At 46.9% G+C, this 14710-nt stretch overlaps 1 long non-coding RNA gene across 1 annotated transcript in view; it reads left to right on the top strand.

The window, feature by feature from the left end:
• LOC122464157 overlaps nt 1-10370 on the top strand; it is a 137371-nt gene extending 127001 nt beyond the window's left edge. The window contains exon 3 of the long non-coding RNA XR_006288077.1: nt 10278-10370. This is a non-coding gene — a long non-coding RNA (uncharacterized LOC122464157). The remainder of the gene's footprint in view (nt 1-10277) is intronic.
• The last annotated feature ends 4340 nt before the right edge of the window (nt 10371-14710 follow it).

The raw sequence follows: 14710 nt of genomic DNA, 5'->3' as shown, positions 1-14710 counted from the left end.
TACCCCATTCTACTCATCCATGTGGGCACTAATGATACTGCGAGGTATGACCCTCGGCAGATCAAAAGTGACTACAGGGCTCTGGGAGTATGGGTGAAGGAGTTGGGAGCGCAGGTGGTGTTCTCTTCGATCCTTACGGTCAAGGGTAGAGGCCCAGGCAGAGACAGATGCATCCTGGAGGTGAATGCCTGGGTGTCTCCAGGAGGGCTTCGGCTTCCTTGACCACAGTTTCAGGAAGAAATATTGCTAAGCAGAGATGGGGGTCCACCATCTAGGAAGGGGAAGAGCATATTTGGATACAGAGTGGCTAACCTAGTGAGGAGGACTTTAAACTGGGTTTGAAGGGGGCAGGTGACCAAAGCACACAGGTAAGTCAAGAACATGGAGACCTCAGAGAAGGGTCAGAATTTGGGGGGAGCATGGGCTGCTGTAGCAGGGATAAAGGAGAGACAAGACAGAACTGCGGGGGGCGGGAAATCAAATCAGTATCTTAGATGTCTGTATACTAATGCAAGAAATATGGGGAATAAGCAGGAAGAACTCGAAATGCTAGTAAATAAATACAGCTGTGGTATAGTTGGCATCACATATGGTGGGATAATACGCATGACTGGGTATAGAAAGGTACAGCTTGCTCAGGAAGGACAGACAGAGAAAAAAGGGAGGAGATGTTGCCTTATATTTTAAAAATATACAAACTTGGACTGAGGTTGAGATGGAAATAGGGGACAGACTTGTTGAAAGTCTCTGGGTAAGAATAAAAGAGGTAAAAAACAAGGGTGATGTCATGGTAGGGGGTCTACTACAGACCACCGAACCAGGAAGAAGAGGTGGATGAGGCTTTGTTTAAACAACTAACAAAATCATCCAAAGCACAGGACTTGGTGGTAATGGGGGACTTCAACTACCCAGACATCTGTTGGGAAAATAACACAGCAGGACACAGATTATCCAACAAGATCTTGGAATGTATTGGAGACCATTTTTTATTTCAGAAGATGGAGAAAGCAATTAGGGAAAAGGCTGTTCTAGACTTGATTTTGACACACAGGGAGGAACTGGTTGAGAATTTGAAAGTGGAAGGCAGCTTGGGTGAAAGTGATCACGAAATGATGGAGTTCATGATTCTAAGGAATGGTAGGAGGGAGAACAGCAAAATAAAGACAATGGATTTCAAGAAGGGAGATTTTAGCAAACTCAGGGAGTTGGTAGGTAACATCTCATGGGAAGCAAGTCTAAGGGAAAAAACAACTGAAGACAATTGGTAATTGTGGCGGTTCAATGACAAGACGGAACACAGCTTTTAGCAAGCAAGCGAGCTGGTCTCTGCTAACGGGCTTCTGCCTGTCAGCTTTCCACCTTCCCCTTTATTCTCTCTCTCCCCCCGCACATTACATTCTCCAACAGATAAAAGGAATACACTGGCTTTGTTTAACATTCTTATTTACCAATTTCTATCTACTGCATTCCTTGCTCTCGGGCCTTGAGCCCAGTCCTGAGAGGCTTCCCACGGTTCATGTCATCTTGGCGAGATTCCAAGGTTGATGCCCTTGAGAGGAGCTGTGTGTGCACAGGTCCAGCACAACACTCTGGGTGTGCCCTGAATGTTGCCAAGTGCATAACCCTTGTATGAATCCTACATCCCCTCCTTTTTTGTTTATTTGTGCTCGGCCATCTCATGGTAGCCATCAATTTGCTTTTGCAAGCCAATTAACTCCCGGACAGACAAGGTCATAACTCGTGGAGCCTGCCAGGGAGGGTCTCGACAAAGCCTTAACAAAAAGGAAATACATTGCACACAGCAACAGCAAAAAATAAGCTTAAGAAGGCAAAGTGTGATTGGCCGGGCCCCAATTAGCCATGCTAGAGTACTGGGAAGAGAGGTTCGCGTAAGCGGCGAGCATCATCTCATTCCCAATTTCCTCAGGGTGATGACATACTGGAATAAGGCATGTACCTAACAATTCTCCGGCTGCTACAGAATCAGATAAACAAAAGTGGGTAACATTTGCTATTGAAGCCAATCTTTCCCATAGGTTATATGTCATTCGGGCCCGTAATGGAGGAAGCGCTCCCAAGTCAACCCCTCCAGGAAATAGCAGGCACAAAAGGCATACAATCAGTACAGAATTAGCAGTAATTTGGGCGAGAATCGCCACAAACAAAGTCTCAGGAGTCTCTGGCTGTTGGTTTGCTGCCAGTCTTCGTTGAGCCGCGGTGACCAATGCTTTTACTGCTCCCCATGTCATGGGCTGGCTTGGGACACTATGCCTCTTCCGTTTCCGTCCCGCCGTTGTCGACCCGGGAGGCACCATGTTCTCCTCCAAGGTCAGCTGAAACTCCGGTATGGGGTTCGACAGCCCCTGGTGCCACGCCATGCTGTTTCAGTGCTGGTCGCACACACCGGCCCGGAACCCACAACGGTCCTGCAGGGAGAGACACAGCAGCATATCCCCGACCCCAAGTGATTAGAGGTACTGGGCCCAGCCACTGCAGATCGGGCAGCTGACGGTAATAGACACGCGGTCTTTCCAGTACCTCGGATTTGTGAAAATGCCGATCCGCGGGGGTCTGCTGATCTGCATTCAGCGTTAAATTATTTAAAGCAAACAAAAGGACATGCATTTGTTGCTGAATGTCTCCTAAGGTTCGGAGACGCAGCTCCCCTTGTTTTAATTGTTTGTCGAGAAAGGTTTTTAGCGTGCGATTGGCACGTTCAACAATGGCTTGGCCCGTGGAATTATAAGGGATCCCGTGTTTAAGACGGACGTCCCATCGGGCACAAAAAGTGGAGAGGGCTGTGGAGCAATAGGCTGGGGCATTATCCGTTTTTATCTGGCTGGGGCGACCCATAACAGAAAAACAGGCTAGCAAATGGTGAATAACTTTGGGAGTGGCTTCCCCACGCTGTGGGGTTGCCCAAAGGAACCCCGAATAAGTATCAACGGAAACATGTAAAAACGAATAGGGGCGGAATTGTGGCACGTGAGTGACATCCATTTGCCATAGCTGATTCGTTGCGGTACCTCTGGGATTAACGGCATAAGAAAAGGTAGGGGCAGCAGCGGCGCAGTGGGGGCAGGAACGAACAATAGAACGTGCATGATCAGCAGGAATGTGAAACTGTCGGGCCAAAACAGAGGCAGACTGATGAAAAAAGGCATGGCTTTCAATGGGGTCAGAAAAAAGGGAATTTACCTGACCATGTAACGCGCGATCGGCGCGCGCATTGCCCTGTTAGTGGCCCAGGCAGGGGGGTATGACTGCGAATATGAGCAACAAAATAAGGGAAATTATGAGTGGTGATGAAATACTGTAAGGACAAAAACAGGCGAAGGAGGTCCGCATCGACCTGAGGGGTAATGAGGGCAAGGGGTAAATAATCAATTACCTAATAAACATAATGCGTGTCCACAATCAAATTAAAGGGACAATCAGCAAAAAATTGAAAGGCCAAAATAACAGCAGCCAGTTCTGAGGACTAGTGGAGCTCTCCAAGCGCTGTGCATGCAAATGTTGTTGTACAAGCGAATGAAGCGCTTTCAGCTTTTCTAGAGGGAGGGGCCACTGGTCAATTCATACGGGCTCTAAGGATTGCCATACCAATGGTAATGCGGATGGCAAGGTGGGTGAGGGAGGGTTTTGGGCCATTATATATTAATATCGAGGGTGGTGTCCAGCTTTGTAAGTAAATCACGGCCCCAAATATTGAGGTGGACAGGGAGTACAAAAGGGCGGATTGTAGCAAGGACATGGCCTCCCGGTTTAGAGACCGTGACCCAAGACAAACTTTGGCGCCCGGGTTTGCTACCCCCGATCCCCACAACTCTTTAGAAGGAACTGTTGGCCAACCGACCGGCCACTCCGGATCACGAATCACCGTAACGTCAGCTCCAGTGTCCACCAACCCTGTAAAAGGAACATTATTTAAAAGAAGTATTAACTGAGGTTTCGAGGGGCAGACCGACATTGTTAGAGCAACAAGTGGAGAAGATGTGTTGTGAGACGGCAACTGAGCCAGCGTCGATCCAAAGCCGCCTCCGCCCCGGGTTCGATCCTCTGCGGCTGGCACCTGATAGGGGACTAAAATCAATTGTGCAATTGAGCGTCCACACGGGAGCGACTGTGGAAGATGGGTCCACACCTGAACCTTAATAATGCCGGTGTAATCGGCATCGATGACCCCTGGGATGACAAAAAAGCCCTGTTTCCCAGCATGTGAGCGAGTGAGAACGAGACCCACAAAGCCTTCAGGGAGAGGTCCCGTCACCTGCGTAGGTATGGCGCAAACCTCCGCCGGCAACCGAAAATCAGTGTCCTCCTGCATGATCAAATCAAGCCCTGCACTTCCGGCAGTCGCTGCCCTCATAGAGTCTATGGATTTTAAGGCAGAGGAACAGTTGTCTGAGTGGGAAACACCCCCGTTTGGCCCTGGGTTCGGGGGAGACCCGTCGTGTGGTTTCCCAACCCGCTACGACACTGATTAGCCCAGTGATAGCCCTTCCGACACTTGGGGCACTTCTTTGAGGGGCGAGCGGGCGCCGTCAATGAGCGGCACTCCCGCTGAAAGTGACCCTCCTTACCACAGCGGTAACAACACTTCCCCTCCTTTCGGTTTTTCGCAGGGCGGCAGCCAGATCTCCAGCCTTATGGGCTTGTGTTCTGATGTTTTGGCACGCCCGCAGCATGTCCAACAGCTCTAAAATTCCAGAGGCTTGTGCCGCCTGGAGAGCACGGCGGCAATCCTCGTTCGCATTTTCAACCGCCATTTTTAACAGGATCTCCTGAGCTGCCGCAGGGCTATCCACCTGTCGGAGGATAGCCTCCTGCAATCTGTTGGTAAAATCCATAAAGGGCTCTGATGCACCCTGACGGATACTGGCAAAGCTTTTAGTAGGCCTGCCTGAATACGGGACCTTCCGGAAAGCATGCTGGGCGCAGGTGGAAATAATGGGGAAGACGGCCTGAGGGAGTTGAGACTGCAGCTGAACAGTAGCAAACTGGCCCTCCCCTGCCAACTGCTCATAAATGACACCTTGCTCTCTATATACCTGGGCTTGGCGTTCCGCCATCTACCGATACTCACTAAGCCAAATAACATACTGACTAGGTGTCAGCATCATGCGCAACAGCGCCTTCCAATCTTCAGGGATCAGGGAGTACTCACTACCTAGCCCTTCAATGAGACCACGCACATACGTGCTAGTCAGGCCGAACTCGCGAATCGCTTTCTTTACCTCTCTGATCACTGAGTAAGGCAAACTGACCCAGTTTGCAACCTGGTTGCCCCGGCCATCATCCTGCCAGGTCACCGGACAAACCGAGACCAGATCAGCCAGCTCCTCTGCTGTAATATCTGAGCGAGTCTTCACTGCGTGAACCATTTGTTGCACCAGCGAAAGCCCCTGAGCAGATGCAGACGACCCCCCGGGGGGCCCCGGAGCATGGGGCCCCACGGGCGGATGGTAATCACACACCAGCTCCGGTGGGGAAGGCCAGGGAGGCGGTGGTAATAAAGGCACTGGGGGCGAAGCAGGGGGAGGGATGGCTGCAGGAGCGGACGGGGGGGTGGCGAAATCGGCAGCCCCTCTGTTGGCGCGGGAGAGGGTCTTTCCGAGGCGACACACTGTGTCGCATCGCTGGGAGAGGGGATGGCTGCAGGAGCGGACGGGCGTGGTGAGATCACCAGCCTTGCGAGGGAGGGCCTGTCTGAGGCGACACGCTGTATCGCGTCGCGGCAGAGGTGCCAGGCATGTAAAGCCTGCACGGGCGCCCGAGGCTCTTTGTGCAATGTCTGGCCCAACCACTCCCAGTCCGCTAGCTTAAGGGTTCTGGCTTCAGGGTACCATGGACATTGGGCACTCACCTCCTGTAGCAGGAGAGTGAGTACTCGAGCGGGGCAGTCATGCTGAGCCTTACGCAGCAAATACTGTAGCTCATTGCGGTGTTGCACTTGCAAAGCAGAGAGGGAGCTTCCCATACTTATCACAACGAAAAATACTCACCGGGATCCACGAAGCGGATGAGTGACGCGTCTGAAACCCTTGCCGGGCGAGGTGAGTGCTGAGGGCCCCACGTTTGGGCGCCAGTTGTGGCGGTTCAATGACAAGACGGAACACAGCCTTTTGCAAGCAAGTGAGCTGGTCTGCTAACGGGCTTCTGCCTGTCAGCTTTCCACCTTCCCCTTTATTCTCTCTCTCCCCCCGCGCATTACATTCTCCAACAGATAAAAGGAATACACTGGCTTTGTTTAACATTCTTATTTACCAATTTCTATCTACTGCATTCCTTGCTCTCGGGCCTTGAGCCCAGTCCTGAGAGGCTTCCCACGGTTCATGTCATCTTGGCGAGATTCCAAGGTTGATGCCCTTGAGAGGAGCTGTGTGTGCACAGGTCCAGCACAACACTCTGGGTGTGCCCTGAATGTTGCCAAGCGCATAACCCTTGTATGAATCCTACAGGTAATTTTTCAAAGAGACATTATTAAGGGCACAAGAGCAAATATCCCACTGCATAGGAAAGATAGGAAGTATGGCAAGAGACCATACTCAATTATCTGAAACTCAAAAAAGAGTCCTACAAAAAGTGGAAACTAGGTCAAATTACAAAGGATGAGTATAAACAAATAACACAAGTATGTAGGGACAAAATTAGAAAGGCCAAGGGACAAAACGAGATCAAACTAGCTAGAGACATAAAGGGTAACAAGAAAACATTCTACAAATACGTTAGAAGCAAGAGGAAGACCAAGGACAGGGTAGGCCCGTTACTCAATGATGCGGGGAAAACAATAACAGAAAATGTGGAAATGACAGAGGTGTTCAATGACTTCTTTGTTTCGGTTTTCACCAAGAAGGTTACCATACACACTGTAAGGAGAGTGATCAGGTAAGGTGAGCTATTACCAGCAGGAGAGCGGGGGGAAAAAGCTTTTGTAGTGATAATCAAGGTGGGCCATATCTGGAGCTCCAGCCGCTGCTACCCCCTCCTCCCCCCCAGGGCCCATTAAATCCCGGCCTGAGCCCTGCTGCCCAAGCCCTGGGGTAGCGGCGGCGGGGCTCTGGTGGGGATTTAAAGGGCCCCAGAACTCCAGCCGCCGCTACTGCCCCGGGGCCCTTTAAATCCCCGCCAGAGCCCCGCCGCCGCTACCCTGGAGCTTGGGCAGCAGGGCTCAGGCCGGGATTTAAAGGGCCCCAGAGCTCCAGCCGCCGCTACTGCCCCGGGGCCCTTTAAATCCCCGCCTGAGCCCTGCTGCGCGAGTATTTTATTTTAATGATAAAGCAGGTATGGATAAATTTGAATATTTTCTGAACCTTCTTAGATCATTCTAAAAAAGTCCTCCAGTAATGTTGAAATGAATGTTTAATAATACTTTCCAAGAACACTGATGTAATTAAATAATTTCACTCCAGATATGGCCCACCTTGATTATCACTACAAAAGGTTTTTTCCCCCCGCTTTCCTGCTGGTACTAGCTCACCTTACCTGATCACTCTGGTTACAGTGTGTCTGGTAACACCCATTGTTTCATGTTCTCTGTGTATATAAATCTCCCCGCTGTATTTTCCACTGCATGCATCCGATGAAGTGAGCTGTAGCTGTAGCTGTAGGAAACAAAGGGTAGGAATATATGGTCAGTTTTCAAAATGGAAAGATGTAAATAGTGGGGTGTCACAAAGATCTGTAGTGGGATGTGTGCTGTTCAACATGTTCATAAATTATCTGGAAAGGGGGATAAACAGTAAGGTGACTAAGTTTGCAGATGATACAAAATTACTTAAGATAGTTAAATCCAAAGCAGTCTGCAAAAAACAGATCTCACTAAACTCGCTGACTGGGCAACAAAATGGCAGATGAAATTCAATGTTGATAAATGCAAATTAATGTACATTTGAAAAAATAATCTCAACAACACATACAAAATGATGGAGTCTAAATAAGCTGTTACCCATTGAAGAAAGAGATCTTGGAGTCAAAAAAGCTAACAGAATGTTGGGAACCATTAGGAAAGGGATAGATAATAAGTAAGGCTGCAAGTCTGTCATGGAGGTGACGGAAGTCATGGATTCCGTGACTTTCCATGACCTTTGTGACTTCTGCAACCACTGGTGCTGGCTCACGGGCTGCCTGAGTCGGGCAGCCCCTGGGCCAGCAGGGGCAGTTTGGGTGTGTGGGAGGGGGCTCAGGGCTAGGGGTAGGGTGTTGGGAGATGCGGGGAGGTGCTTATGTTGGGATTGGGGGCTCCCACTGGCATGGCCCTGCAGCTCCTAGGCAATGGAGGGACCAGGGGAGGGTGGTTCGGCCTGTGCAGTGCTCCACTCACAGGCCCTGCCCCCGCAGCTCCCATTGGCTGTGGTTCCTGGCCAATGGGAGCTGCAACAGCCAGAACTTGTGCCCCTCCACCACCTAGGAGCTGTAGAGACATGGAGCCGGGTAGGGAGCCCCTCCCACCCCAGCACCAGCAGAGGTCCCAGGCCATGCGCCGCTGCTCGGCCCTCCCCCCACAGCACCAGTGAGGTCCCGGGCCACCTCCCCCAGCACCCGCAGCGCCCCCTGACTGCCCCCTTCCCAGAGGACCCGCAGCCCCCCCACCCAAGTTTTACTCACAGGTATTTTTAGTAAAAGTTATGGACAGGTTACAGGCCAGGAATTTTTGTTTACTGCCCAAGACCCGTCCATGACTTTTACAAAAAATACCCGTGACTAAAACATAGCCTTAATAATAGGACGAAAATACCGTATTGTCTCTATATAAATCCATGGTACTCCCACATCTTGAATACTGCGTGCAGATCTGTTGGTCCCATCTCTAAAAAGATATATTGGATTTGGAAAAGACACAGAAAAGGGCAGCAAAAATGATGGGTGTGGAACAGCTTCCACAGGAGGAGAGATTAATAAGATAGGACTTTTCATCTTGGAAAAGAGACACCTAAGTGGGGGATATGATAGAGGTCTATGAAATCATGACTGGGGTGGAGAAAGTAAATAAGGAAGTTTTATTTCCTCCTTCTCATAACCCAAGAACTAGGGGTCACCAAATGAAATTAATAGGCAGCAGGTTTAAAACAAACAAAAGGAGGTATTTCTTCACACAATGCACAGTCAACCTGTGGAACTTGTTATGAGGGGATGTTATGAAGGCCAAAACTATAGCAGGGTTCAAAAAAGAATGAGATAAATTCATGGAGGATAGGTCCATCAGTGGCTATTAGCCAAGATTGTATGGGTATCCCTAAACCTCTGACTACCAGAAGCTCATACTGGACAACAGGGGATGGCTCACAATAATTGCCTTGTTCTGTTTACTCCCTCTGAAGCATCAGGCACTAGCTATGGTCAGAAGACAGGATACTGGGCTAGGTGGACCATTGCTCTGATCCAGTATGGTCATTCTTATGTTCTTATGTAAATCTGTAAAAGGAGTTGATTATGGTCCTTATTGTGCCTTCCTTAGGCATAATTCATTCGGATGTTGATTCTCATTGATTTTGCCTGGCAAAATTCTGCATGGCCATGCCCTATAACAGTTTCCTTTTTTAATAACAACTTGAGCATTTTCTTAGCTAGTGAATTTCTGTAATTGAATTGATATATATAAAACTTCTGCTCTTAAATATTTGTAGGTACTCTAGCGCAAGATGGTTGGCATGTTGAAAGTATCCTGGCTTGTCTGGTAAATGACCTATTCTGCTTTGTTCAGGGGACTGATATTTTCAGGGTATGATATTGCATGCATTAATCACCAAGGATAGAAACTAAAGCTATCAAGCTGTGAATCCTATATAGTGCTATATAGCAATATTTTCTAGCCCTGACAGATCACAAGATCCTAGACCTTAAAAATCACATTATTCGGGTTATACTTTTGTATATCCTCTGTGACTTGTGCTGGTAGAATAATATCCTGACTTGTGACCAAGCCAGTCTGCCCTTGTAAATATTGGAGATGGGTCTGAGTTGCACAAAGTGCAAGTCTAAAACAGGATCAGAACTCCTCCAAAGTTTTGGATTCAGTGCCCTGTTTTGGCTCTCTCTCCCATTTACACATAAATAAAATCCTGGAAAATATAAGAACTATCTTTTGTGATTTCCATATCTTCTAATTATTAAAAAGCTGCTTCTCAAAAATAACTTTTTTAACTACAAAACAGAAACCTGGATGCAAATAGCCACAGCCTAGGTGTACCACAGAATGATAATATTTAGCCTTTGTACAGGCCTGGTGCAAAGAAGGTACTGGTTCTTACTACTTTTATTGCTCTGTTTTATTTCAGTTGTCCCCTGCTTCTATTCAACCTCTCCCCTGGTCAGTGGAAGCCATCAATTCCAGAATGACCAGCAGAAGGTATTAATGAAGCATAGACAGATCATGATCACATTGATACCGATGTGCAAAAGTGGTAGGATTGAATAATGTCAAAGGTGATGAATCCTTTTGTAAATGAGGCGATCTGGAGAAAGGGAGATCAAGAACAGCCTTATAATTTGTGGGATCTCAAGTAATGAAACTACTTCAGGGACTCCTCTTCAAATCTTGGTGCCGGGGTGATGGCATCAGCCCAAAGGTTGCTGAGGTTACTACAAGGACCCTTGCAGGGCTTGATTCTGCAGGGTGCTGAACACTCTACTCCAGTTCAGTGAAGCACTTAAGCGTGTGCTTAACTTTAAGTATGAAAAGAGTCCAAGGCTTCAGCGAGCACATTAACATGCTAAGTGTTTCACTGGATTGGGCTCGAGTCCTCAACACCTTGCAGGAGCAAGCCTGAGGCTTACAGCCCCAGGATGTTGCTTACCTTGCTCATGATAAGGAATGCTCCTGCCAGCAGAAAAAGAAGCATTTAAGGGGGACGTCTCCTGAGGAACTTTTTGGGAGGGCCCTAGGGACAGTCAAATGAGAATCTCATATTAATAGCCTAGCAAGTCGAACATTGAGAATCTCTAGGATTCAGTCTTGTGCCTATTGAAATCAGTGATAAAACTCCATTTACTTCACTTCTGTAGGATTGGGTCCCAAGTGCAGACCAGTTCCACGTGATGCTGGAGAAAATGTAAAAATAACATTAGGAGCTACAGCCTAATCCAGAGGTGCAATTTTTGATCTACACGAGGAAAATTTTTGCAGGAATGCTCTTTCCACCTCCATCTCTCACCCTCCAGTATACATGCACAATCCCATAACAATAACATTGACTGGCCATTGAACCAATCTACCCACTAATCTTGAAAACACGTTTTTTTATTATTTTATTTTATTTTATTTGTTATTCAGAGCTGTTACTATACTTGATACACTGTTTGTCATGCTTTCTCTCTGGAATGTCTAACTCCGAATTACACAGTGATGTTCTCAGGCAGGACAGGCATTTTCCGCCTTGCAAAATTGGACTGTGAAATTATCTCCCCTGCATTCTTTCATCCACTAAATTTCCTTAACACTTCCCTTCTTACTCCTCCCTCCCACACCCATTTCACACAGCCATTTTTTCTGGTGTCTTTCAGAGCTGTGACATCGGTGGGATTTTATTTTATTCCAGTCAAGACATGAAGACCACAGGAGCTTAAATAAATTACAACACTGAATAATGCTCTTGATAAAAGAATGCCAAAGCAGTCTGGCCACCACATTTGTGAGCCAGAGCCAAAAAACTAGGAACTAATGTCTTGTAAAAGATGTCAGAATCAACTCTTGCTGCCAGCATCTGGCGAGAAAAATCTGCTCAATAGATAGTTGACCTCACTTAACCCATTTGGCACTCATCTGTAAAAGCAAGGATTCCCGATCATCAGTGAAATCATGGAGGTAAAATATAAGAAAAGCATGTAAGACTTTCCACACCTCTTGTTCCTGCCGTAATATTAACTCTGCCTATTCTGTTTGTAATCTGGGTTAAAATAAAAAGACTTCTCCATAACCAGACAGATTTACAAGAGACATTTTGCTGTGTTACACCAATGTAACTCCACCAAAGGTAATGGGAGTTACCTGGGATTTGAACCAGTGTTAGTGAGAGCAGAGTTTGGCCCAGTGGGTTCAGTAAGACTCAGGCTCTCCCATCTCTCACATACAAGTGATTTCATTCTAATCCCCTTCCCTTCTGATAGAGGTAAAAAGGATATTGCAAAACTTTCATAATGCTGTGAAAGAAAAGAATGCTATTTCCTCCCTCTGTATTCCCTACTTCCAAATACGGTACCTGCTCCAAGGCATTCTTTCTCCGGACTGTGATTTCAATCCCACAGACTCCTAATTGATGCATTCCAATGTTGATCTCCTCTTCTCACCCCAAGTCCACACACAAAGGTGCAGATTCTTGCCTGGGGAGGCAAAAATGGTTTAAGTAGCCTCCTTAGAGGAGCAAAATGTTCCCAAAAGCTATGCACATACTTGTGCCAACCTTCCCCTGTTGGAAGAATGCAAAGGGAAAGAATGCAGTGAAGGGTACACATGCATCGTACTGTGGCCAAGTCCCTGCACATAACCCTTCACGACTGACTTCACCCAATGATATGCACAAATGAAAGCGTAGAGGGAAGTATCGATTAGTGGTTGTCACATATGTAAGGAGAAGAGAAGCATGGTAGAGAGTCCTAGATCTCCCAAGTGTTCACCAAATGTGTCTATGCCATGAGGGGAGGCAATTGGAAGTGTGTCAATGCAAAGCAACCTGATTTGAGTAGGTGATCCTGCTTAGCAAAACCAGATGGAGAAGCATAGCTGTATCTGTATTGCTTTCAGACATCAGGATTCAGAGTGATGGGATATGCTAGTTACATCTCTAGTCACTCCCGGAAAAGATTCCAGTTCCAGATAAGTAATCTAGGGTTTTGTAAACCTGGTAACTTAACTGCAAGGCTCAATATCAAAAGGTCAATTCAGTAGGTCACACAGATCAAAAATAGCATGTGAATGCAAATGCCAGTGCTGCTGATACTCCACATCTGTCATGCCTGTTGTATGTAAATATTCACAATATAGTTTATGTTTGGCAGTCCAACATCTGTGCCCCTTCCATCTCCTTAGGGAGGTAAGTATAGCCAAGGGCAAGCAATTGCAAGCTATTTCTTGCAATATATGTATTTACTTGAGGGTGAAAATGTGTGATATCTATCAAATAAATAGCAACACTACCTGTCTTCTTCCCGAGAAACAAGGGAAACTGTGCTACTAGATGCTTTGTGTAATATGAGCCCCAATAGTTGCTCTTCCACAGTAACAAATCGCTTTCACTTACACTGTTATTGGATGGAGCTAAAAGACGGCAGGCAGATCTTTTCAAATACTGACTGATTGGCAGCCACATGAGTTTTTCTCCTAGAGCCTTGAAATCTGCATGAAATCTGTATGTGTGAGGGATTTCCTTTATGACATGATGACAACTTGGAAATTATGATAACAGAATGTCATTCCCCCAGCCAGCTTCTAGAAGTTATTCCTTGTATAATAAACTCAGTGTGCAGCATTCTGCCATATATCCACCAACACATGCTTCGGAAAAGGGCCTGAAACAAACTGAGCACTACCTATTACTGAATGGACATCCCTCAACCAGTCCGTTAGTTGGCAAATTGATCCACCTAAGGATAATCAGATACAGTCAGCTACTATATCATAAAAGGCAATTACCAACCCATCTTCCCTGCTCTACACTAACTGGCAAGAGGAGGAAAAGGGAAGCAGAAAGTTGAATGGGCACAATTGTACCTGGGCCACTTTCCATGCCTGTATAAAGAAGCAAGACTAACAGGTCAGGATTTATGGCTACTCCAGGAGGCAAGCCAAAGTATGTATCTACAACCTGATTCCCCCTTGCCATCTAGGGTGATCTCTGCAAAGCTAGAGAATAAACCAAATGGGAGGGGAAAATCTATACCCAGGGTGAGTTGGAGTTCATTTTTGATCTGTCAATGCAAGCTCATGAGCAATGTAGTAAAGGTGAGCCACTCAATTCTTGTATTGATCGGAAGTGTAAAGTTTGGAAGATCATTTATATATGTAGATACCATGGGCCATAGTCTGCTCTGGCCTAAGTAGCTGAGGCTCTCGTGATCATCAATGGACTTCCAGCTGCTTACACTAAGGCTGCCCAACATCTCTGGGGCAGCTGGCTGGAGACTTGCCATTAAAAAAAAAAAAATGCCTTCAGTGCTGCGTGCAGAGTTCACCTCAAGCTACGTTTTGGACTGACTGTGACTGCCTCCTAGCCCAGACCCAATTTCTGATTTATAAAATGTGCTAAGAGTACAGGGTCCACTGCTTGTGACAGGGGCTGGTAGCTGAATGGAATGTACTGTAACATGCGTATTTTAGCCCAAGATCTTCAAACCTGGGTGCCTAAAGTTAGGTACTTCAAGCCATATTTAAGCACCTAAATAAGTGTACTGGATATCAGCAGCACTGAAAACCTGCAGTTTCAGTGGAAATCGATAGGAACAGCGCTTATGAAAATCAGGTAACTTATTTAGGTGCGTGCTTTAGGTATGCAAGTTTGAAAATTCACTGTGCATCAAGGTTTGGGGGGAATGGTTTTGGTAACAGCCATTCAGAATTGTGCTTAACTATTTTTCTAAAAAAGAACAGGAGGACTTGTGGCACCTTAGAGACTCACAAATTTATTAGAGCTTAAGCTTTCGTGGGCTCCTGTTCTTTTTGCGGATACAGACTAACACGGCTGCTACTCTGAAACCTAGTTTTCTAAACTAACTATAT

Source organism: Chelonia mydas, chromosome 1 (genome assembly GCF_015237465.2).
Source record: "Chelonia mydas isolate rCheMyd1 chromosome 1, rCheMyd1.pri.v2, whole genome shotgun sequence".
NCBI classification, from domain to species: domain Eukaryota; kingdom Metazoa; phylum Chordata; order Testudines; family Cheloniidae; genus Chelonia; species Chelonia mydas.
The sequence above is the reverse complement of the archived record's forward strand: the minus strand, read 5'-3'. Positions and strand labels throughout refer to the sequence as shown.